Below are 24,221 nucleotides of genomic sequence, written 5' to 3' on the forward strand. Positions count from 1 at the left end.
CTTTTGATTTATCTTCCTTGTGTTTACAAGGCCATAGCGCTTGCATTGTTTCACTTACAGACCCATATGCGACACCAACTGTACTTTGCAAAGGCACACTTAATTTTTTCCATAAAATATGCTGCAAAAACAGGAAAAAAATTATTTGCCTGGTGAAATAAAAAAAAACAAAACTGAAATAATGTTAAGCAATTTATATAACTTTAATTTTATTTTACTACTTTTAAAAATAAAAACTTAAAAAAGTGTTTAAAATTGCTTTATTTTGATCCTTATAATGTTTTGGTCTATGTGGCTATTTGTTGCTTCATTTTTTGTAACATCTGTAGTTTTAATTGCTATCTTGCTTTTGTATATGTGACTTTTTATTCAAAATTTTTTGGATGTAATGCGACCAGAAAAAAAATGCAATTTAGCACTTTGTTTTTTCTTTGCGCTTACGCAGTTTACCGTGCAGGATCAGGAATGTGATAATTTAATAGTTTGGGCGATTCCGCAATAGCAAATATGCTTATTATGTTTTGTTTATTTATAAATTAGGATTTTTAACAATGAAAAACACTTTTTTTTTTTACACTAAATTTGTAGTCCCCCTAGGGAACTCATATGATAAACACCAGAATTGCTCATAGGGATCAATGCAGTACATGTACTGCATTGATCTATGTAATTGGCACTCGATTACTGAGAGATCGGCTACTCATAATCGCATCGTGTGAAGCCAATTTGGCCACTATGCCACCAATATTCTAGTTTGTAACGGCAACGGTCAGCTCCGACCAGTGACCAGCCCTTTTAGCCTTGACCTCTTTACACTTCTGAACTGCTCTCACAGGGCACACATGCTTGCTCAGTGATTTGAAGAGCAAGTGTGTGCACTCCTGAACCTATCTTTGGCCAATCCCAGCTAAGCATCGTTTGTAAAAGCAGGTTTAACCTGTTCCTTGGTGCGTTTGTGGCGTCTTACATCCATTACCAAAGGTGTGCCGATTCCTAATATCCTATGTACTAGCCTATGCCAGTATTGTGGATTCTGTCAGTACTTGACCCACAGTGTTTAAGCCTGTGTCACCTTCCTCAACTCTTTCCTGTTGTTAACGCACTTCTTTTGCCTTACCCCTGTGTACTGCACTGAGTGGTCATTCACATGTTCCGTGCACAGTCCTTTTATACGGGCGTTGTGCTATGGAAAGGACTTTGAAACAACCAGCATGATCATTCATGCTGTCAGCGCTGAAACAATTTAATTATTTGTACTACTGTACTGTCCTGCTAATTTACCCAGTGTACTGGGCCAGCCACTAGCCACACCAGGACCACATCTGGCATATCTTGAGGGGGCTAAGCGCTGCTGTTATGAAGCCCCGCCCACTCAGCACAATCTGCAGTTGATAAAAGATCAATTTTTACTTGAACGAGCACCATGATGTATGATATAAAATAAGGCATGAAAACTGCTAAATTTACCTTTTCCACCTGTGCAGAGAAGTCAGAATGCAAAAAGGGGGTGACAGTGTCACTTTAAATGGGCACTGTAATTACCACTAATTTATGATAAATCAGCAGGGGAGGTGATATACTGCATCTTTGCAACTGACTTATTTTTTTGGCTGCTTTCTATGAAATACAATGCTATAAAGTCGGCCACTAGGTGTCTCACTGGAAAAAGGCAGTCAAGGCTCCTCAGGCTATTTGATCCTTTGTAACAGCAAAAATAAAAAAAAAAAGAGACCAAATGCGGGAAGTGATGTCAGTGTTCCCTTTGATCTACACAGGCTGGTTCAGTGAAGATGAATGCCAATTGGCCAGTGGCTGTACACGCCCCTGTGCACTACTGCAGGGAAGTAAAAGAACAGATCTCAGGGCGCCCCCTCCCCCAGGTCAAAGTGAAGTTTAGAAGCATAAGCTGCAACTGAAGCTGCAAAATGAAAATAACAGTATACATAAGGCAGACATTAACTATATGTTTGCTGGGGGTACTTTTTTTATATATATATATGTAATGACAAATTAAATCCCTCTAGATGAGCCATACATCTAGAACCCTCATCTCACAGAAGAATCAGTTTCCTGTGATTCCCATTTGCAGATGCAAAGTGTGTATTCAGCAACTACTTTTACTATTAAAACCAATAACAATCTATCCTGGGCACAGGATGGACAGCTCTCTGTGATCATTACAGGACTACAGACATTTTTCTCCCCTGTAGTAAACAGTAGGCCTTCTCCTTGAATGACTGCCATTCAAAACTCCTGATGTTTGTGGACCCTGGAGCTCCGGTTGCAGTCTTAATTTCTTTTTTACTTACTGGTTCATTGGCTCGATAGTGGAGTTAGATGGATGACTGACGGCCTGCTAATCGGCCTGAAAAGGTGGCACCGGCTGAAGAACCCCAGGTTGATAGTAATCAGGTAAGTATGCTTTCTCTGTACATACTGCTCCACCTGTATAACCAAACCAACACTGCACAAATATATACTGCTCCACCTGTAAACCAGCACCACAGTGCAGCACTCCTGTCTCCATAACCCACTCCATAACCCATGACATCACTGCAGGTCCCTAATCCTGTTTGTACAGAGCCTACACTCATGATGCAGTGTTGTCTCTGCTTTAGATTCCCTGCTCTCTGCCAAAGGTGGTCACAGGCAGGGACCCTGCTCCTCATCAGACTGCAAGTTGCACCTCACAGTTTGAAAAGTGTTGGTCTAATAGATCCTTTCCAGTGTAACACTTGAAAGTTTCTCTCTTTTCAGCATTAATAAAATAGTTTTTCTTTATGCCTATAGTAGGAGAAATGCCGCACTGTGTTTGTTTTCTTTGCCGTTTACTGCAGATATGGTAACATTTTACATACATACGTTGTGACATAGAAAGCAAAAAAATGCTGTACTTTCCTTTCAAAATCTAACTCTGAACATACTAACCCACACTTGAAATTCTGTGGTTAATTTCTTCACAGCATAGTGTAAAAATTTAATAGGCGCTTCACCAACCGCTGTGAGTTATAAATTATTACTAGAAATTATAACCTGAGCTAAAACACATAGGCAAACGAGGAAAAAAATCCATAGCACATGCTTTGTCAGCGTTCAAAATAATATTCAATAATTAACTGTCTTTTGAATGGCACACTGCTAAAGAGGTCTGTAGCAGCAGGAGGCATTTTGAACCAATCATTAGGTGCTATATATGGTATATCCGGAATACTTAATATTAAGCAGAGAGGAACCTTGCTATCATGATTCACGTTCTCAAACACTCATTGTTTCATTACCAAGAAATTATACTAACAGGCATACATGAGTAGAATAATTCTAATCCAGCAACAATAAAAAAATAAATAAATAAAAAGGTAAAGACAGTATCTGTCAAATGTGGTCGAGTTTACAAAACCCTTACTGCAATTTTACAATAAAAAAGTGCTTCCTGTTGGCAAAATAGGAATAATATATATATATATATATATATATATATATATATATATATATATATATATATATACACACACACACACACACACACACACATAGAATATGTTACTTCAGACCATTTATATTGTTTTATTAACAATATGAATTTGATGGAATTACTGCTTTTTATTTATCTTTTGAATGGTCTATAGTTAAATTTGACTTTTATAAAATGTGTAAAAGTGACAGATCTAAAGATGATATCACTGGTGGGAATTAATATCACCTTATGAACTTTGATTTCATACAGGATACATTACAGGATCAGCAGTGTTTTTCGTTCTTCATTACGACACTGGAAAATATTATCTCATTTTACTTTCATATCTGATTATGCCAGCTTCCATTTGACCAGTTCAGCCAGAGGAAAAATATAATAGGTTACAGGAAAACAGAACTAGACAATAAAGTGGTTTTTGTAGTTGAAAGGACAATGATTGCTAACCATTTCATCACAATGCATGTGTGCTCATAAAATGTTTGATTGATGAAAGAAGGAAACCACTGTGCAGGCATCTGAACAGAGACATGATCATGCATCTATCGTCATTTTTACACATCTGCATAGAAGGGTCATTAAGATAGCCTGATGTTTTGTGGCAAGAAAACAAACTGGATCACACAGTTGTCAAAAAATCTTAACTGCATTTATTGCATACCTGTACTTTTAAGCGGATTTTCAAAATAAGATATTAATTATTTGTTTAGATGAGGGGGAAGGCAGTATTTCTATTATAAAACAGAATTTTTACCAGCTTTTTGTGTAGGTTCTCTCAGTAAGATTCACCTATGAACTTACCTTTCACAGCACTAGATGTCTGAGGTCAGCAAATAATTGAATCCCTCATCTGATAACCCATCTTGTCTCTGATTTTATCATTGAATTGAGAATAAATGATCAGTGGGGGTTGGAGGAGGGGAAACTGCCTCAGGAATAAAGAGGCATCTTATTCTAATAGCGTATATCACAGGTTTCCTTCTACTAAAGATTTTTGCTAATTTGTTGAACCACAGTTCCAATTTATGAGTTAAGATTTGAAGATAGTTATCCCTAATCACCACTCATACCCATATCCTGCAGAATCTTTTTTTTTTTTTTTTTGACCCAGCTTGAACATTTAAGAAATAATCCATGAGCACTAAAGTATCACTACAGTAAATTAAGTTCCTTAACCCCTTCCCTACTGGACATATTTTCGTTTTTTCCTCCTCGGGTTTAAAAGGCCATAGCACTTGCATTTTTCACCTACAGACCCACATGAGCCCTTATTGTACTTTGCAATAGCAGACTTCATTTTTGCATAAAATATATTGTGAAACCAGAAAAAAATTATATGCTCAGTGAAATTGAAAATAAAACGCAATATTTTTTATTTGGGGTGATTTTGTGTTTACGCCATGTGCCATATGGTAAAACTGACTTGTTATGCATGTTTCTCAAGTTGATACGATTACAACGATAAGTAACATGTATAACTTTTATATTATTTGATGGCTTATAAAAAATCAAAACCTTAAAAAAAATAAATAAATAAACTTTCCTTAAAATCGCTCTATTACCATGCTTATAGTGCTTTTATCCCTTGGTCTATGGGGCTGTGTGAGGTGTCATTTTTTGCGCCATGATGTTTACTTTTTATTGGTACCTTACTTATGTATATATGACTTTTTGATCGCTTTTTATCACAATTTTTAAAAATTTGATGCAACCAAAAATGCGCAATTTTGCTCTTTGGGAATTTTTGCGCTTATGCCATTTACCGTGCAAGATCAGGAATGTGATAATTATATATATATATATATATATATATATATATATATATATATAATATATTTCGGGCGATTACGCTTGCGGTGATATCAAATATGTTTGTTTATTTATTTTTATTTATAAAATGGGAAAAGGGGGGTGATTTAAACTTTTATTAGGGGAGGGGATTTTTTATTATTAAACCCACTTTTTTTATTTTCACAGTAATAAGAAGCCCCCTGGGGGACTTCTATATACACAGCACTGATCTCCCATTGAGATCAATGCTATGTATATAATAGAGCACCAATCCATCAGATCGGTGCTCTATTATAATGGTCTGCTGCAGACCATCTAAATGGATTGCCGAGCCGGGATCAGCGTCATTCCGACGCTCAGCCCTGGCCAGCTCAGTACATGGGATCTCCCCCACGCGATTGCATTGCGGAGGGGAGATTCAGCCACTAAACAGCAGGGAGAGGGGCACACAAGGCAGTTAGAGGCAGCTGTCATGTTTGACAGCTGTATCTAACTGGCCTAATTAGCGGGCGCGGCCGATCAGCGGCACCCACTAATAGCCGCGGTCCCGTGCTGCAGTAAGCAGCTGGGATCGCAGCGGTTCAGAGAAGGGCCACGGCGCAGCCCCTCTCTGAACCTCCCCCCCAGGACGTGTTGGTATGTCCTGCGGAGGGAAGGGGTTAATAAAAATCGAATTGGTATAGGAAGGAGAAGTTTAGGTTGAATTCTGGGCTGAATTCTCTGATGGCTATAGGCTCTATGATGTGTATGAATGAGAAGGGTGAAGCTGTGCTTGGTAAGAAGATGGCTGGGACGCTGCAGTTTAAAGTGTAACTATTTTTTTAAAAAATTTCTGACATGTCATAGCAACTTGTCAAAAGTGAAGATCGGTCAGGGTCCAGCTGCTGAGAATCCAGCCGATCGCTAGAACAAAGGGGCCAGTGTGCAGTCTGCCTCTTCATCTCCGCTACAGGTAGATGAATTCTGTAGACTGCTCGTATTAGCAGTCTACCGAATTCATCTCCCTGTAGCAGAGAAGAAAGGGGTTATGAGCAGCCAGACCCTGACCGATCTGCAGCGATAGCAATATGTCAGAAGGTTTTGAAAATGACAGTTACACATCAACCCTTTCACTGCCAGGATTTTTTTGGACATTTTGCACCTCTGAAAGCCGACACAATTGATACTTGAAAGTCCAGGTCCCATCTGCATATGCTGACTGCTGCAGTTAGTGCAAACAAAGTGCTGAAAGGCTGTGTTCCCACTGTGGGAACACAAAAACAGAATGTGGAAATACAGCCTAACATTCCCCACTCCTCACTCGTCTGTATGGCATCTTCCCCTGCACTATTGTGCTCATAGTATGGTCACTAAAGGTTGCAGTACAGCTAAAGACACAGACAAGGAAAGGTTAATGCGTCCTCACCTGTCATTTTGACAAGTGATCTGCTTCTTTACGGTAAGCAGTGACCAGAATAGATTGATGCTTACTGTCTGATCCACAGGGGGTTAAGATACTGTGCATCCCCACTTAATCTCTCTCTCTTTCTGGGCCAGACGCATTGCGCTCAGCACAGTAAGTTGAGGAAGGGGGTGGGTGAGTAAGCACCCTTGAATGGTTGCTCCATCTTTTGCCCTGATTGTCGCCTGAGGATCGGAAGGCAGAGAAAGGAGTAGAGACGTCATTTCTATGTTGAGATGTTTCTTCTTAACATACCACATACGTGGATGTGATAAGTATCCAGAACACTTTCAGTATTGCGGTGTTTGCCAATACCTTCTGTTTATCCTACATTCTAGAAATCCATTGAATGACTAGGTTTAGCGAAAGACTAATCCGCAGGTCAGTGTGAAAGCATTACAAGATGAAATCACTAGATCATGAAGGTTTGTTGATCCAGTGAATTATTCTGTTTACCAGTTGAGAAGGAATTTTTTCTTCCTAAGATAATTGGGTTTCTACATGTAGTTTTTTCCCCTTCCTCTGGAACAACATGGCAGGAAAATAGGCTGAATAGAATAGACCTATGTCCTTTTTAACCGTACAAGCTAAGTTACCACATAAACTGCGCTTTAGCTGGACCTCTTGAACTTTCAAGCCTTTTTCAAGGCTGTGTTGGTACATCCTTAAGCACCACACATCAAGATAAGGCCAGTAATTGGGGAGTAATGTGAAAGAAGAACTCCGGGCATAAAGTAAAAATCCAGGGTAGGAAGGGGATGGTATACATGTATAGCCGAGTTGACAGATTCCATTTCATTTTCTCGCCCTTGCTTCATATATGCAAGTTGCTAAGTTTTGAAGTTGCATAGCATAGATCATAGTTTTCCTCTACCAGACCTGTACTCTATCTTCCTTTTTGTATCCCCCTGCATCCCCCCTGCTTTTGGGGCCGCTAAAGGACAGGGCCGCTAAAATAGAGCAGGCAGGTCTCAGTATGCAGTATTTTGTGCAGATTGCAGGCAGACAAGAAGTTTTTGATATGTAGCTTTAGGATTGTTTGCCTAATAAAATCCATTGCAGAGTTTGTCATGCTTGCTTGCTTATCGCAACGATGTTTGAAACAACAGTCACACTTTAGAGTGTATAAAACAAGTGACTTAACTTGTACCTAGATGATGCAAATGTCGTTCTGTTGCTAGGCAAGGTATGTATGCAATAGTCTTATTAGAGACTAAAAGCCAAGTAATATAGCTTAAATTTGAACAAAGTATTTATTTGTATACTAAAGTCATTCTGTAATACATACTCCCCTACTAAATTTTGCATTACTTATCCAGAAAAATGTATTCTCCATTCACATTAAATTAAAACATGACAAGATGTCTATTTACTTGCCTGTTCTACAGTTGTGCTTAAAAGTATGAATGATCACTGAAAAACTTTTTTTTCCACACATGCTTAGTGGTTGGGTGGAGCCACTTATTGTCAAACTACTGTGTTTTCTCTTTTTAAATCATAATAACAACCAAATTGTATTGCCCCCTCTAACATCAATAACAGCTTGAAGCCTTTTGTGGTAATTGGGGATGAGGCTCTTTATTTTCTCAAATGGTAAAGCTGCCCATTCATCTTGGCCTTTAGCTTCATTTCATGTAAATTCCTGGTCTGTCTTGCATGAACTTTCAGCTTGAGATCTCCCCAGAGTGGCTCAAAGATATTGAGGTCAGGAGACTGAGATGGCCACTCCAGAACCTTAACTTTGTTTCGCGGTAGCCAATGAAAGGTTTATCATGACAATTTAACATACCCTGCTGATTTTGGCCTGATAAAATGTGCAAAAGTTAATACAAATTGACAACAATTTCTGCCACAACTGCCAGGGAAATTGTTTGCAATGCAAAGAAAAACCCACAAATAACATCAGCTGAAATGCAGGACTCTCTGAAAATTAGTGGTGTAGCTGTTTCAAGATGCAAAATGAAGGAGGCACCAGAAAAATGGGATGCATGGCCGAGTTGCCAGAAGAAAGCCATTACTGTGCAAATGCCACAAAGTATGTCACTTATAATACATCAAACGCTACAGAGACAAGCCTCAAAACTTCTGAAGTAAGATCATTTGGAGTGATGAGACCAAAATCAAACTTTTTGGAGAGGTGTCAACAAGGCCTATGATGATAGGAACACCATTCCTATTGTAAAGCACAGAGATAGATTGCTGATGTGTTGGGGATGTGTAAGCTACAAAGGCACAGGAAACTTGGTCAAAGCTGAAGGATAGATGAATGCAGCACGTTATCAGGAAATCAGCCCTGAGGCTGCGCATGGGACAAACTTGTATGTTCCAACATGACAACGATCCAAAAGACAAGGCCAAGTCGACCTGTCATTGGCTACAGCAGAACAAAGTAAAGGTTCTGGAGTGGCCATCTCAGTCTCCTAACCTTAATATAATTGAGCCACTCAAGTGGTCAGTTCATGCAAGACCGGGAAGTTACAGGAAATAAGAGTTTTTTTGCCAAGAAGCATGGGCAGTTTTACCATCTGCGAAAATAAAGAGTCTCATCGCCAATTACCACAAAATACTTTAAACTGTCACTGATGTTATACACGGTATTAAGAACTGGGGTATGTGAACTTTTGATCGAAGTCATTTAAAAGTCATTATGATTTAAAAAGAGAAAACAGTAGTATGACAATAAATGGCTTCACCTGACCACTAACCATAAGTAGGGAAAAAAAGTTTGTGTTATCATATCATATTCTCTAAAAAAAAAAAAAAGGTACAACTGTATACCATAGCCAAAGTTTTAATCATAATTAATTATTTTCTGTGTTTTTATCTAAACAAGGGTAGCATCCTAAAGTCAGGGGTATCTTAAAGTCCCACAGGTTATATAGGTTGGATATTAGGACATCTATTAATTAGAATTAATTAATAAGAGTGGCACAGTGACTTAGCAATTAGCAGTATTGCCTTGTAGTGCTGGAATCCCAGTTTAAAGAGACTCTGTACCCACAATCTGCCCCCCCCCCACCCACTTGTACTGTCAGATAGCGGCTTTTAATCCAAGAACTTGCAGCCCTGTGACAAATTGGTGTGGCCTACAGTGTGTGCCCTAGGATTGCAACGCCCCTCCGTCCCTCCTCCCTGCCCTCCTCATCATTAGGAATGCCCATAGAACAATTTCTCACAAGAATTCCCCCAGGCAGGATTTTTCCTATTCATCACCTGTCTGAATAGTACACAGGTGCCTTAACGATCCAGCACATGTGCAGTGTTCACACAGGTGATGAATAGGAAAAATTGTTCTAGGGGCATTCCAAATGATGAAGAGGGTAGGGAGGAGGGACAGAAGGGTGTCGCAATCCTGGACTTGGGTACTCTAGGCCACGCCAATTTGACACAGGACTGCCTTCTCCCGCACTACAAAACATACTGATAATTATTAAAGTGTAATATACAGAAGATCACAAGCCTCACTGGGTGCTAATACTCAATATATCACTGTGGAAGATGCTGGCACTATATAAATAAAGGAATTATTATTATAAAAAAATCCATTGAAAGATTACAACTATCCTTAAAACATAGGTTTAAAAATAAAATACACTTAAAAGGCACCATCCTATTAAGTAATATATGAAAATAGTGTAATAGGAATATTTTAGTTTTCAACACATTACCATCCATATTACCTTTTAAAATGACCAATTAGGAAAAGTATACAGCATCCACTAAAAGTATATTTGTACAGGGCCTAATGGCATCCAGCTCTCATTGCAGTAGTGCATATTAAAATGTTACAACCCATTTTCCTGTGTTTCCTGGCAGCATTATTTTGTAGGGTTTTAGTCTATCAAAAAATATAAAAAGCAATATGTATGTCATGGGAAAGAAAAAAAGATAAATAAAAATGTCCAGCCTGTAGAAATATGCTGAAAAGGACATTTAAAGTAGAACTACAAGACGGAATGCTGTTTTCCATAAAACAGCTATGAAGTCGTTCTACTTCAAATAAAGGTAAAACATTTTGCATACCTGTAGAGATAAAACATTAGAGAATACTTGTCGATGAATTTGCAGAAATACTGCAATCGGATAGAAAGCATGCATTGCCAATTGCCATTTTCACAGCTTGCAATGTATTTTTTCCTCAGCTGTAATTTTCCCTACTACTGGTGCTGGCTAAAATCAAAAGCTAAGTATGTGGTTTCAATCAAAAGAACAAGCGCTTTTATGCTTTCAGATTTTTGAAGAGTTTAATTTCCGTTCTTTTCTTGCCAACTCGAGGCACATGTGAAACCAAATAACTTAAGTGCAGTAGCTTAAATACTAATTTGCTATTTCTATTACCAACACATTACATCGCTCACTTGTGGGGCAAACTGCCAATGTGCTGTAGAAATTACATGTGGAATGGTTACTGCTAGCCTCAGAGTAAGTTACAAAACATGTCAACAGTATGACAAGTTTCATTAGATTACATTTAGCCATAACTCTGCGCTTTTAAAGCTCGTATAAAATGTACATAATATACAGTAGGATTTACTTTGCCAGTTGGCTGACGTTTCCTGAGAATAATTACTTTCTTCATGGAGATTGGACACTTTGCAAACAGTAAACGAGAAGTTTAAATCAAGGGCTCTTGGCATTCTCAGCTGAAGGCCCAAATTATGTCTAAGAACCAGTTTTATGGCCCATGTTTTTTTTCTCATATGGTGGCTTTATTGAAAAACTAATGTTGTCTGACATAAAAATGCTCCTAAAATGAAATGCTTGTACAAGTATGTGAGTGTGTATGCATACATAAATGTGTATGCACACAAATTTGTACAATTCTGCCTTAGGGTAGCTTCGCACGTACCGTATTGCAGCGTATTTAATGCTGCGTTTTTGGTGCGATTTTTACATGCGAGTTTTGATTTCACATGAAAATCATGTGAAAATCAAAACTCGTATGTAAAAATCGCACCAAAAACGCAGCGATAAAAAAAGCAGCGTTAAATACGCTGCGATATGGTACATGTGAAGGCACCCTTAGGGTGCTAACGCACATGACCGATGCGCAGAAGATTTGATGCTGTGTTCAGTTATTTACATCAATTCTGCTGCGTATCTGCAGCAGAAAATTTACTGCGATACGGTGTGTGTGAAGCTACCCTCAGGCTCTTCTCATACTGAGTCAGATGCTTCAGTTAAGGCTTCCAAGGCTTTTTTTTTTAAAGGGGGTTTCCAAAAAACAGCGCACTCCTGTCCTCATAATCAACAGGGGCACTATTGCTGTACAAAGGCCTAGTAAACTTCTTTGGTGCCATATTAACTGATTGGAAAATAAATTACAGGGGTGTTGATCAGATTACACTTACTGCGTGCCACTACTGATAGCGGCATGTAGAAGGTTAAACTGCTAAGATCTGACTGAACTGCGCTCCCGATAGTTGGGGGCACCAACTATCCGTATTTTAATAATTACAGCTGTAAATAAAAGGCATGTTCATTATTTACGGCTATAATTATCAAATTACAGCTGTATTTTTGCCTCAAAAAAACGTGTGAAACCCCCTCAATATTTGACAAGAACTGCTAATATGCCTTTTTATGGCAGCTTTGTGGTTAAGTAGTTAATGTAAAATGTGAGCAATATTTGAGCACAGTTTTTGTATGTGCTATAGAAAATTGTTTTGTAGATTTATACAACATTAAAAAGCAAACAAAAAAAAACACACTATAGTGATTTCATTCAGTACAGTAAAGGCAGGAGGAACCCTACATACACAGTAAACCTTTTCCCAAATGATCCTCTAACATTAAAAAAGGGAGGTGAGATATAAATTAGGAAAGCATGTTGTCTATGGGGATAATATAGAAATCAGCCGCTAGCAGATCAAAACAGGCTTCACACATCAATAGGAAACAATTCACAAGAAAAAAAAAATAAACCTTTTTTATCTTCATCAAAAAAGAATGTAATGAGTACAAATGTCTTGGTTTTAACATTCTTTAAAATTGTAGATTGAGGGAAGAAATTCACCCCTGAGGCAGAATTCCACACCATTACTGCAGAATTGTGTAAAATTTTAAAATACTGTTGAACGTGCATTAATCATGAAAAAAAAAAGTCTCTCAAGTACTCATTTGTACACATCAGTAAGAAAATGAAGGCATCATCTCCTTCTAACTATTCCATAGTCATTACTTTTTGACAAGTCTTTTATTCTTTATTCCGATGGCTAACTCTTGTACTCCCTTCAGACATGGAAAGGCTTTACTCATTCTTTTGATTTTAAGGGGACTAGATAAAGCTCTTTGAAATTGGATTTCCTCAAGGAAAAACTCAAGTACTAGTTAAAAATAGAACAAAAACTGGTAAATAGTACAAACAGATGACACTAGTTTTGATGTGCCTTGGTGTCTTCATTAAAGAATCGTGGTAAAAATGAAACCATCTGTGTGACATGCCATTAATCTTCGATTTCAAATATTTTTTTCAATGTTTAGTAAAAAAAGAATGCCACATATTTGATTAATGATGTGTGATCCATGAGAACAGAAAAAGAAAAAAAGTTACATAGAAGGTATTTGCTCTATTTACTTATTTATTGGAGAATAAAGTAATGCTAGCTGAATGCAATTAATCAGTTAAGACAATATCAGTCTATTTCTTGTTCAATATATCATACACTATACGTCTAAAACACAAATAGTGTATAAGGATTTATAAAACGTTCAGGAGATATTATGCAGAAAATAGTTAATGAACAATACTGGGTTTATTTTACTTTATAATAAGTTATAGAGCCTAAGGGTATAAACCCACACACCGTATATGCAGCGTATTTACTGCTGCGATACGCAGCAAACTCGCAGCAAACTCGCAGCAAAATCGCAGCAGATTAGATCTAAATAACTGAACACAGCATCAAATCTGTACCAACAAATCTGCTGCGTATTTGTTGCATATCTGCTGCATATACGGTGTGTGGGTTTATACCCTAAGGGAGATAATTCCGATTGAAAAACAACGTCGCGGTGATGCATATAGGCGCCTCAAGACTGGCCTTAGAGAGCAGGTGCTGGGAAAAAAGGAATAGACTTGTGATATACCTGATCGTCTGTTCACACAAGAGATACAAGGGACTGACTGTGGCTTATTCCCCTCATATTTTCATCTATTCAGCTGACAGTTCTCTCATGTGTATGGTTAGCTAAAAAAAAACAGACTGCCCTGCACAGTATACAGAACCCCATGCTGTGATCAGTTGAAAGGGACTACTGGGAGAAGAGCCCTGTCATTTGCTCTCAGAAATACTGTCAGTAGTTAAGATCTTTATTTCTGTCTATTAATTGTTTGCTGCTTGCTTTAAATCTACTCCCAGATCCCGACTCGTGCCTACTTTCCAGTTTTTTTTCGTCAGGCACCCTGTCTTGAATTTATAGAAACATTCCTGACTGCATGCTCTGATGGCTGGCTGCATTCTGCTCATCAGGCTGCAGGCTTTGAAGTCTGCTCCGCGCCACTCAATTGCTGGTGCTGGGAAAACATGGATCTAGTACTGGGACTGGATCCATCTTTTTCTAGCATCCAGGGAGGAGCAGCATGGAGCGGAGCAGACTTCAGGATGAATATAGGAACAAAGGGATTTGCTTCATTTCTACTGTAAATTCACGCATCTCTAGCCTGTAACCATGCTACAGACCAGTAGCAATGTTCTAGCTGTGACTTTTTGTCTGAGGCAGGTTAAGGGACTGCTCATACATCAACTCAGCTGAATCAGGGCCGTAATGATGCCTGGCCTGGGCTCAGTCTCCCTAGGGCACAATGGGTGATGATGCCCAGGAACCTCCCTCTGCACTGATCCAGACCTCCATGTCTTGGTCTGGTTCTTTATTACCTCACCCACACGCTGTCAGCATCCTAAAGGGGTTATCCAGTTCTATAAAAACATGGCCACTTTATCAGAGACAACACGACGAAAGCAGTCTGTAATCTTCAGGAACAGACTTTATGAAGATACAGACTGCTTTTGCAGTCTGTATCTTCTACTTAACCCAGTCCTCTGTAGGGGCGTAGTAAAGCGGGCGCCATCTTGTTGACATCACTTGCATTCCGACGGTGATACGCACCGCTGGAACACAAGTGACGTCATAAAGATGGCGGCGCCCGGCCGTACTACACCGCTAGGATGGATTAGGTAAAGTATAAGATACAGACTGCAAAGGCAGTCTGTATCTTCAGAAATAGACTTAGGGAGAGAGAAAGTTAAATTTAGATGACAGGTTCACGTTAAGTCCTTAGTCCAAAATACAGTCATGGAGCTTCAGGCCACAGTGTTTGCCCCATGCTACACAACTACTGCTGTGTTCTCATCTAGATGATTTGAAAAACCAGGACACTAGGAATAATATAAAGATCCACAGTTTGCCAGAAGCAATGCACACTCCTCATCATCTTCCTACGATGACAGACATATTTAAATCACTATTGGGAAAGCCTCCTCAAACGCCTATTGCCATCATACCCACCAGGCTTTCCGTTCACAGAGCTCAGACCCATCCCCATCCGAGATTTGATTTGCAGAATCCATTAAAGAGACTCTGTACCCACAATCTGAACCCCCCAAACCACTTGTACCTTCGAATAGCTGCTTTTAATCCAAGATCTGTCCTGGGGTCCGTTAGGCAGGTGATGCAGTTATTGTCCTAAAAAACAACTTTAAAATTTGCAGCCCCGTGCCCATAGGGAGGATCTGTGCCCTAACTTTTCACCACCCCTCCGTCTCTCCTCCCCACCTTCTTCATCATTAGGAATGCCACTGAAACATTTTCTCCAGTTTAAACATTGCACAGGTGTCTTAACGATCGAGCTCATGTACCGGGCTGACACAGGTGGGAAATAGGTGGCAATCTGCCTAGAGCATTCCTAATGATGAGGAGGGTGGGGAGGAGGGACCGAGAGGGTGTGCCAGCCTAATGCATACACAATCTAGGCCACGCCCATTGGGCACTGAGCTGCCAGTTTAAGGCTGAAAGTTGTGTTTTAGGACAATAACTGCATCACCTGCCAAACGGACCCCAAGACAGATCTTGGATTAAAAGCAGCTATCCGAAGGTACAAGTGGTTGGGGGGGGGGGGGGGGGGGTGTCAGATTGTGGGTACAGAGTCACTTTGATACTCACTGAATGAGGAGATACTTCAGAATGTCCGCTTGCTCCCAGAGACTGACTTTGAAGGGGCCAAAATAAAGCCCTTTCCAAATGTGACACATCCTACATCTCTAAATCTTTTTAAAAAATCCTGACAATATGGCATCAAGAGATTTTTCATGGCTAAAAAGGACTAATATTGTTAAAATACATATTTCTACTTCCCAGTGAGCAATACAGCTAGGATTTCACTGGTATTGAGCGCTTTAACTGGCAGCCGACAGAGTTACCTTTGGCAGGTCTCCCTGAGATCAGTGATCTGTTTCCTGTATGGCTTCACTAGGCATTGCTCCCACGTAGCCAGAATCCTGCTACACTGTGAGATGTATGTCTGTGGATGGATACCTGGCTGAAGGGAATCAATCGTTGACCATTCAGGTTAGGATAACATTGCCGAACCCGAACATTTTAAAAGGTTCGCTGAACACGATTAAAATCCAGCACCAGTATGTCATGTTATGTCTCATAGAATCTGGTGGGTTTTGGGGTGTCTATGCTCCATCTTCAGTTACAATTGATAAGGCTTAACATGTCAAATTTTATACTCAAATGGCCCAGATTTATCAATCTGCCTAAAACAAAAACTATCTGGTTTTCCCCACAGCAACTAATTACAGGTCATCTTTTTCTCTGGTACCCAGAAAAATGGTAAACCAAAATGTTTTCATTTTAGGCAGAACGATAAAACTAGGGACAATGTATTTGTACGCTGCCTTTATTTCAGAGAAACTTTTTTATGGACAATGAATAATGGCATATATACCTTACAAGCAACAATATTGCAGATAACCATTTTTTTCCCTTTTCAATTTGAAAGCAAGTGATCAGAATGAGAGGCTGGAATGTATAGTGAGTGTGACATTATAATATCTATATGTTATGCAACACAATAATGGCAGGATTAAGTATTATTATTATTAATCCTTTAAGGACAGAGCCAAAAATTGCCTTAAGAACCATGCCAATTTACAGTTTTGTGTTTTCACTTTTTCCTCCTGGCCTTCTAAGAGATATAACTCTTTTATTTTTCCAGCTACAGGGCCATGCGAGGGCTTGTTTTTTTCAGGAACAGGTGTACTTTGCAATGTCATCTTTCAATCTACCATAACATGTATGACGGAATCCCCAAAACATCATTTATGGGGTGAAATCGGGGGGGGGGGGGGGGGGGGGGGGGGGGGGGGGGTTACGTGCTTCCGTAATGAACTTTACGATAAAACTGACATAATATATTTTTTCTATAGGTCGGTGTGAATAAAGTGATATACAGTTTATATAGCTTTTCTAATGTTTTACTAACAGCAAAACTTTTTTTGCAAATAGGTGTGATGGCCCTACTGTGACTCTTATAGCACTTTTATTTTTTCACCTACGGGGCTGTATGGGGTGTCATTTTTTGCACCATGATCTCTAGTTTTGATCAAGTTTTGTTACATTTTTACAGCTTTTTTATGCCATTCATCGTGCAGTACCTTATTGTTTTATTTTAAAATGGAAAAGGGGGGTTATTTAATTTTATGTGGTGTTATGGTGTTTTTAAAAACGTAACTTTTTTTTTTTACTTTACACTTTTTATGTCCCCTTAGATGACTTTAACATTTTTGCATTGGATTTCTAACACTGGTCAGCATTGCATTGATCAGTGTTATCTGCGATCAATGCATAGAGCCTGCCTGTGGCAGACTATGCATTGATCGCCAATCTGACTGCTGGGAAGAAGGTAAGAGACCTCCGGCAGTCAGATCACACTGCGGGGGGCCTGATCTGATAGTGACAGGAGCTGCAGCTCCTGTCACTGTGTTAAGTGCTGCAATCGCGGCACTGTAGGGGTTCATGGCGGGCTGCTGCGCGATCGCGGTTTTATACACTGACTTTAGCTGTGCTGTTCCAATTCTTTACTTTGGCCTCCAACTAGTTGTTGTTGTTTTGGCAACATGTTGCATGGAACACAGTTTAGAAATGCAAATGCACATACTGTAGGTCTGCAACTTGGGGTCCACGTTACAGTGAATCTGTAACTGTCGTGTACGTTACTGCTGTAGGTACTGCCTATGATGCTGGATGCTTCCTGCCATAGAGAAGTCAGCATACTAGTCTGCAGCTCTGTCATCCTCATAGGATGGCGGTACATGTGTCTTGGGGGTATGTGCAGCAGTGTCGTGGATGCTTCTCTACCTAAACTTTCCTATCCTATACTTGCTCTGTTCCATCCTATCCTTTACTTGTCGTGTCATAGTATTAAAGTACACAGCATCGGGGAAAAGTACACTGTTTTGACAGTGCAAGCAACGCCTCACTCCAGTCTGACAGCGCCAGGAATACTGCACGCACACTTCAACAGACATCAAGGCCGCAACTTTGTCCAATTTTTTCATTTAGGCCCACTGTGTATTTGAGTTTGACACCTTTGCTATGGATCATCACTGCAGGCTAATAGGTAAATCTGGATGGACACATATCTTAGCAGCCAAACTATATTACTTTGTTCTTTGCCACAGGCAGTAGGTTAAGCAAATATGAAAACTACACTGTAAATGGTTGTCATCTCTCTACATCATTTTCTCCAGTTGTTGATCATGTGTGTGTGTTCAGTACTGTCTGTACTGCCATAGCAGGACACATACAGCTAGAAATTCCTCCAGTAAGCCTCTAACCAGGTGATCAGCCTACAGTATTTATACTGACAGTAACCTAATGTTCTCCAGGGTTGGACAGCGTATCAAACAATATGCAAGGTGCGGTAGGTGTCACTTCATTTGTACACTTTATCTGGCACGGTTTCAACTATTTGCCCGAAGGCGGTATACCTGTAGCTTGCCTAAAGGTAAAACTTAACTTTTATTTGTAATCAATTAATAAAATAATTATAGGTCCGTGATAATGTGTATTTACAGTGATATATAAAAGTAGACAGGTGTTGTGTTGGGTACTGCATCCATTCAACTTTTATGGGCCAATTTTGATAGGTATATTACAGATAAGGTGTGCGTCCACCTCCTAATGTAGTAATCTGCTGGTACCAATCGATATACAGGGGGTGAATCACCAATTCTGTATTGGGTAGCGATCGCTATAACACTTATGTGTTGAGAGACCGTAGCGTCTCACTGCATAATATGCAGAAGAGGCATCGGCGGTCACTGAATAGTATCTTACACATACACTGCTGCATCCGTACAGGATCGCAGCAGGACCTGCAGCAGCCGCTGTCGAGGATTTAACTGTGCAAGTACTGTGGCCAATAGTATACAAATATAGGAGTCAATCTGCAGCTAGTTCTAGATCAATATTTTGCGCTCATTACCGCACAATCGGAAACTCTTATAACTAACGGCAACGGCTACAGTCGCCGCTCTGTTGCTGCCGCGATAGGGTTTCAATACATTCTGCAAGCTCCACTAGTTGCTGTAAGACATGGGAAATAGCGTATATTACACAACACACTGACTACATTAAAATTGCCATAGCCTTCTCCTGACTAGTTTCGTCGCCTATCCCGACTTTATCAAAGTTGGCGATGGCGGGCGGGGCTCTGATGGGTCATTTATAGACCGAGGGAGTACGTCGCCCGTGACTCAGGACCATAAGCCAATGATGTAGGACTTGGGCTGGGTTCGGTGCGGTTCATGCATATTCAGACCTTTAATAGGTTGTAGTGATGCCCTTGAACACGAAATTCTCGGGTAAATTGACAAATATACGCCCCTTTGTCCGTTAGATCTTTGCGCATGCGTGAATACTTAGCGGGCTAGAATGATGTGGTATAGTTACTGCGCATGCGCATGTGCGTGTACATGTGCGCACGTGCGCACTATGGACATTAAAACTAAGACTAAGTGCGCTCACATGCGCAATGCCTTTCCCTTACGAGACATTCTTCTAAGTGCCAGCGCATGCGCAGTAACTATACCACATCATTCTAGCCCGCTAAGTATTCACGCATGCGCAAAGATCTAACGGACAAAGGGGCGTATATTTGTCAATTTACCCGCGAATTTCGTATTCAAGGGCATCACTCCAACCTATTAAAGGTCTGAATATGCATGAACCGCACCGAACCCAGCCCAAGTCCTACATCATTGGCTTATGGTCCTGAGTCACGGGCGACGTACTCCCTTGGTCTATAAATGACCCATAGGAGCCCCGCCCGCCATCGCCAACTTTGATAAAGTCGGGATAGCCGACGAAACTAGTCAGGAGAAGGCTATGGCAATTTTAATGTAGTCAGTGTGTTGTGTAATATACGCTATTTCCCATGTCTTACAGCAACTAGTGGAGCTTGCAGAATGTATTGAAACCCTATCGCGGCAGCAACAGAGCGGCGACTGTAGCCGTTGCCGTTAGTTATAAGAGTTTCCGATTGTGCGGTAATGAGTGCAAAATATTGATCTAGAACTAGCTGCAGATTGACTCCTATATTTGTATACTATTGGCCACAGTACTTACACAGTTAAATCCCCGACAGCGGCTGCTGCAGGTCCTGCTGCGATCCTGTACGGATGCAGCAGTGTATGTGTAAGATACTATTCAGTGACCGCCGACGCCTCTTCTGCATATTATGCAGTGAGACGCTACGGTCTCTCAACACATATAAGTGTTATAGCGATCGCTACCCAATACAGAATTAATGATTCACCCCCTGTATATCGATTGGTACCCGCAGATTACTACATTAGGAGGTGGACGCACCCCATATCTGTAATATACCTATCAAAATTGGCCCATAAAAGTTAAATGGATGCAGTACCCAACACAACACCTGTCTACTTTTATATATCACTGTAAATACACATTATCACGGACCTATAACTATTTTATTAATTGATTACAAATAAAAGTTAAGTTTTACCTTCGGGCAAGCTACAGGTATACCGCTTTCGGGCAAATAGTTGAAACTTAAACCAATACCTCCCATAAGGTGGGATCACTAGTTGATTATCTGGCACTGTTGGCAGGCTGATTATAGCTAGGGATACACAGTGATTTTCCAGTCTCGTAACCAAGAACTACTGTGTTGTGTTGCCTAGCTGCCTGACTCCATCACTCGCAAAAGTAAATGGGGTCACATTGCAACCTACAGATTAATGTTTTGTGACATGGGTTTGCAGTTGCAGCTCCTCATTGGTCGGAACGGAACACAGTAGTCCCTGGTCATGTGACCGGGAATTGCCATGTAGGCCAAACCTTTTGCAGCTCCAAAGACTAAAAAACTTTAAAAGCTGCACATCTCTTAGTGTTCTGGACCCGCTTCTGGGTTTGGCTAAAATTAAGACCAAAATAAGCACCAAATACTGATCAAAATACTTTATATGAACCCTACCAAAAGTCTGCAGACAAAACTTACCTGACATCGGAAAAGCCAAGGTGTTTAGGGTACTCGGGAGAATTTTATTTGTCAATATATTGCTTTAATAAAGTTTATATTACTATATTAAAATAAATGTATTTTTAAATTACATATTGACTTCCTTTGACTGGCTGCAATAAGGGCGACATGGCCACCTTGAATGTTACTATTGTTTGTGTCGGGAAATGCAGGGCTATTTCAGCCCTACAGTTCCCAAACCCCTGCTCTGATATAACACTGCCGCACAGCACTATACAGTGCAGGGTCCCATACCCCCTGTGTACTGTATATTCCTATATACAGTATCCAGGAGGATGACTACCTGACACGACCGCTATGTCCGGCAGCATTCAAGTTCAATATAACATACACAGACGTAAATTTTCTAAACTGCTTTATAAAAATGTTGAAAACATTTTTGAAAATTTATGTCTAGTGCTCTATGTATGTTATATGGAACTTGTTTGTTGTGGGGAATAGGAACCCCAAACCCAAAAAGCACTACGCGTTGAGTTTTAACAAAACTGTCGGCAGCATCTGCTTAGCCAGAACTACTACTAGTACGGTGAGTGGTGATATAACTTTATTAAAGCAATGTATTGGCAAACAATTTATTTTTCACTGGAGTACCTTTTTAACAGTTTACACGCCCCAATCAATACTGACTGCAATAACATATAGGCATATAAATGAGATACGTCAGCTGAAATGGACCATTTTGGTCATTTTAGCTGACCAACATTTTACAATATTAATGTTGGAGTTTTTATGGCGATGGTAGGCTTTAAAGAAAAAAAATATATAAATGTATAGAATGATTTGCCACTTTTCCAAAGCGAAGTATAAGTGATCCCATGAACAACTGATCAGCCACATTGTAAATCAAAGTCCCGTGTGTATGGCCAGCTTAAGGAGTATGAATAAACAGCAACTAAGTTAAGAGAACACCACAATACTAAGTCACTGCACTGTATGAAAAAAAATGATTAAACATGATTTTTACATAAGAAAGTACATTATACACAAGACAATTTTAAAATTCCAAAAAATTATTTTAGCACTCAAAACTTTGCCATGTTTTCTGACTTGTCAACTGTGGATTCTGACAGAAAATGATTCCTATAGAACAAAGCTATAGTCACTCAATAATAACAGTTGTACAAACAAAGAGAAACCAACTTCAAAAAGCTGCAAGACAAGCAACCCTAAACACCCCTTTTCTTTGAAGGGACCTGTTTGAAGAGTTGTTTTTCGTTATTGGTGGGTGAAATGAGAATTCAGCATTGAGAATTGGACCTCCAGTCCCTGTGAAAGACTAATTAAATCCATGTGAAGATCTGTGCCTACAACACCTTCACACATTAAAAGGAGAAGCTGCAAGTTACTCTGTCGAGCAGGCTGTAGCGAAACACTTAGTCACAGAAGATGCACGTTCACACTACAGAAGTATTTTGCATTGTTTTAAGCCAAAACATAAAAAAGCAATCCAAATACCAATATAATTAATCTATGTCTTGGCTTGTTTTTGACATCAGTAAGGCATGGCATACATTGTAACTGAAATGCAACTTCATTCACACAACAATTTTTCTAATTACAAGAATTCGCAAAATATGTCTGTTTTATCCCTACTACCATGAAGGCTTTTCCTCACATATATGATCATAATATGTGGTAATACCATTTTTATATTTAACAGTATCATCTGAATCAAAGCAAATATGATTAATTTGGGTACAATAATTAAATATTGAGTATCAGAATTAATCCCAGCCACTGTAACAGATGTATAATACAGCTGACACTCAATGCAGATGACACAGAGACAGCATCTAAACCTGCTGCACCCTCACTCCATAATAGTATTAAATGCTGCGGAAATTACCTGCAGGCTCACTAGTGTGTGGCAATAATGGGTCACTTTTTCTTTTTATTAATTTTTACTAGGTAAAAGAACAGCATCTATGTTCTCCAGGTAACAGGATTCAAATGCTGATCGATTGGGTTAGTCTGAACCCTCAGGATTTTACTCCCAGTGGCTGAAAAAGTTGGATGAAGCCCTAGGGAGTCCGGGAACACATTGATACAGCCATAGATAAAGACAAACCTGTATGTTTACTAACTAAGGGTGCCTTTACACAGAGAGATTTATCTGACAGATTTTTGAAGCCAAAGCCAGGAACAGACTATAGACAGGGAACGGGTCGTAAAAGAAAGATTGAGATTTCTCCCCTTTTAAAATCCATTCCTGGCTTTGGCTTAAAAAATCTGTCAGATAAATCTCTCTGTGTAAAGGCACCCTTCGTTCTCTTATCTCTACTATCATACCATTTAAAGGGGTTTTCCAGCAAAAATCTTTTCTTTCAAATCAATTGGTTTCAGAAAGTTTTACAGATTTGTAATTTACTTCTATTTAAAAATCTCAAGTCTTCCCATACGTATCACTGCTGTATCTGCCGTATTGCACGTCTTTCCTATGTTTGCTGTTTTATGTCAGGAAAGCCATGTTTCATGGCATTGTGGATCTAATTATGTAACTACGTATCATGGTTACTTCCTTCTTTACACAGCTGTATATTTAAACTTGGTCATTTCTTTTTCTGGATTTGCAGTTTTCAATTTTGTCTCAGGCTCTCTCTTTTTGTGGAGTATTACTGGTATACAAACATAAGTACTTCACTAATACTAGCATTAATTTTGGTGTGCCTGACTACTATGTTGTTGTTCATTGACTGTTGTGGAGGAGGTGATAACATGAAAGCCCCTTTAAGAAATAGCGTAGGCATTGGAAGTGGATGCAATAGGGTCTTTGCACAGGTACTCATTTCACAGAGATGACCAGCATGGAAGATTGGGTTGTGAAAAGCTGACTTGACTACACCCATCCACGTCATCACCTACTCGCACTGCTGTGGATCCAACAGTGGTGTATAGAGATGAGTGAACCTCAAGCCCGCTCGAGTCAATCCGAACCCGAACTT

The 24,221-nt window shown here is 39.7% G+C and overlaps 1 protein-coding gene across 2 annotated transcripts in view; it reads right to left on the reverse strand.

Moving 5' to 3' along the window:
* Positions 1-24,221, reverse strand: part of PCCA (propionyl-CoA carboxylase subunit alpha) — a 447,530-nt gene that overhangs the window by 111,606 nt on the left and 311,703 nt on the right. The gene's annotated exons all lie outside the window — the stretch shown is intronic.

Source organism: Dendropsophus ebraccatus, chromosome 5 (genome assembly GCF_027789765.1).
Source record: "Dendropsophus ebraccatus isolate aDenEbr1 chromosome 5, aDenEbr1.pat, whole genome shotgun sequence".
Lineage (NCBI taxonomy): Eukaryota > Metazoa > Chordata > Amphibia > Anura > Hylidae > Dendropsophus > Dendropsophus ebraccatus.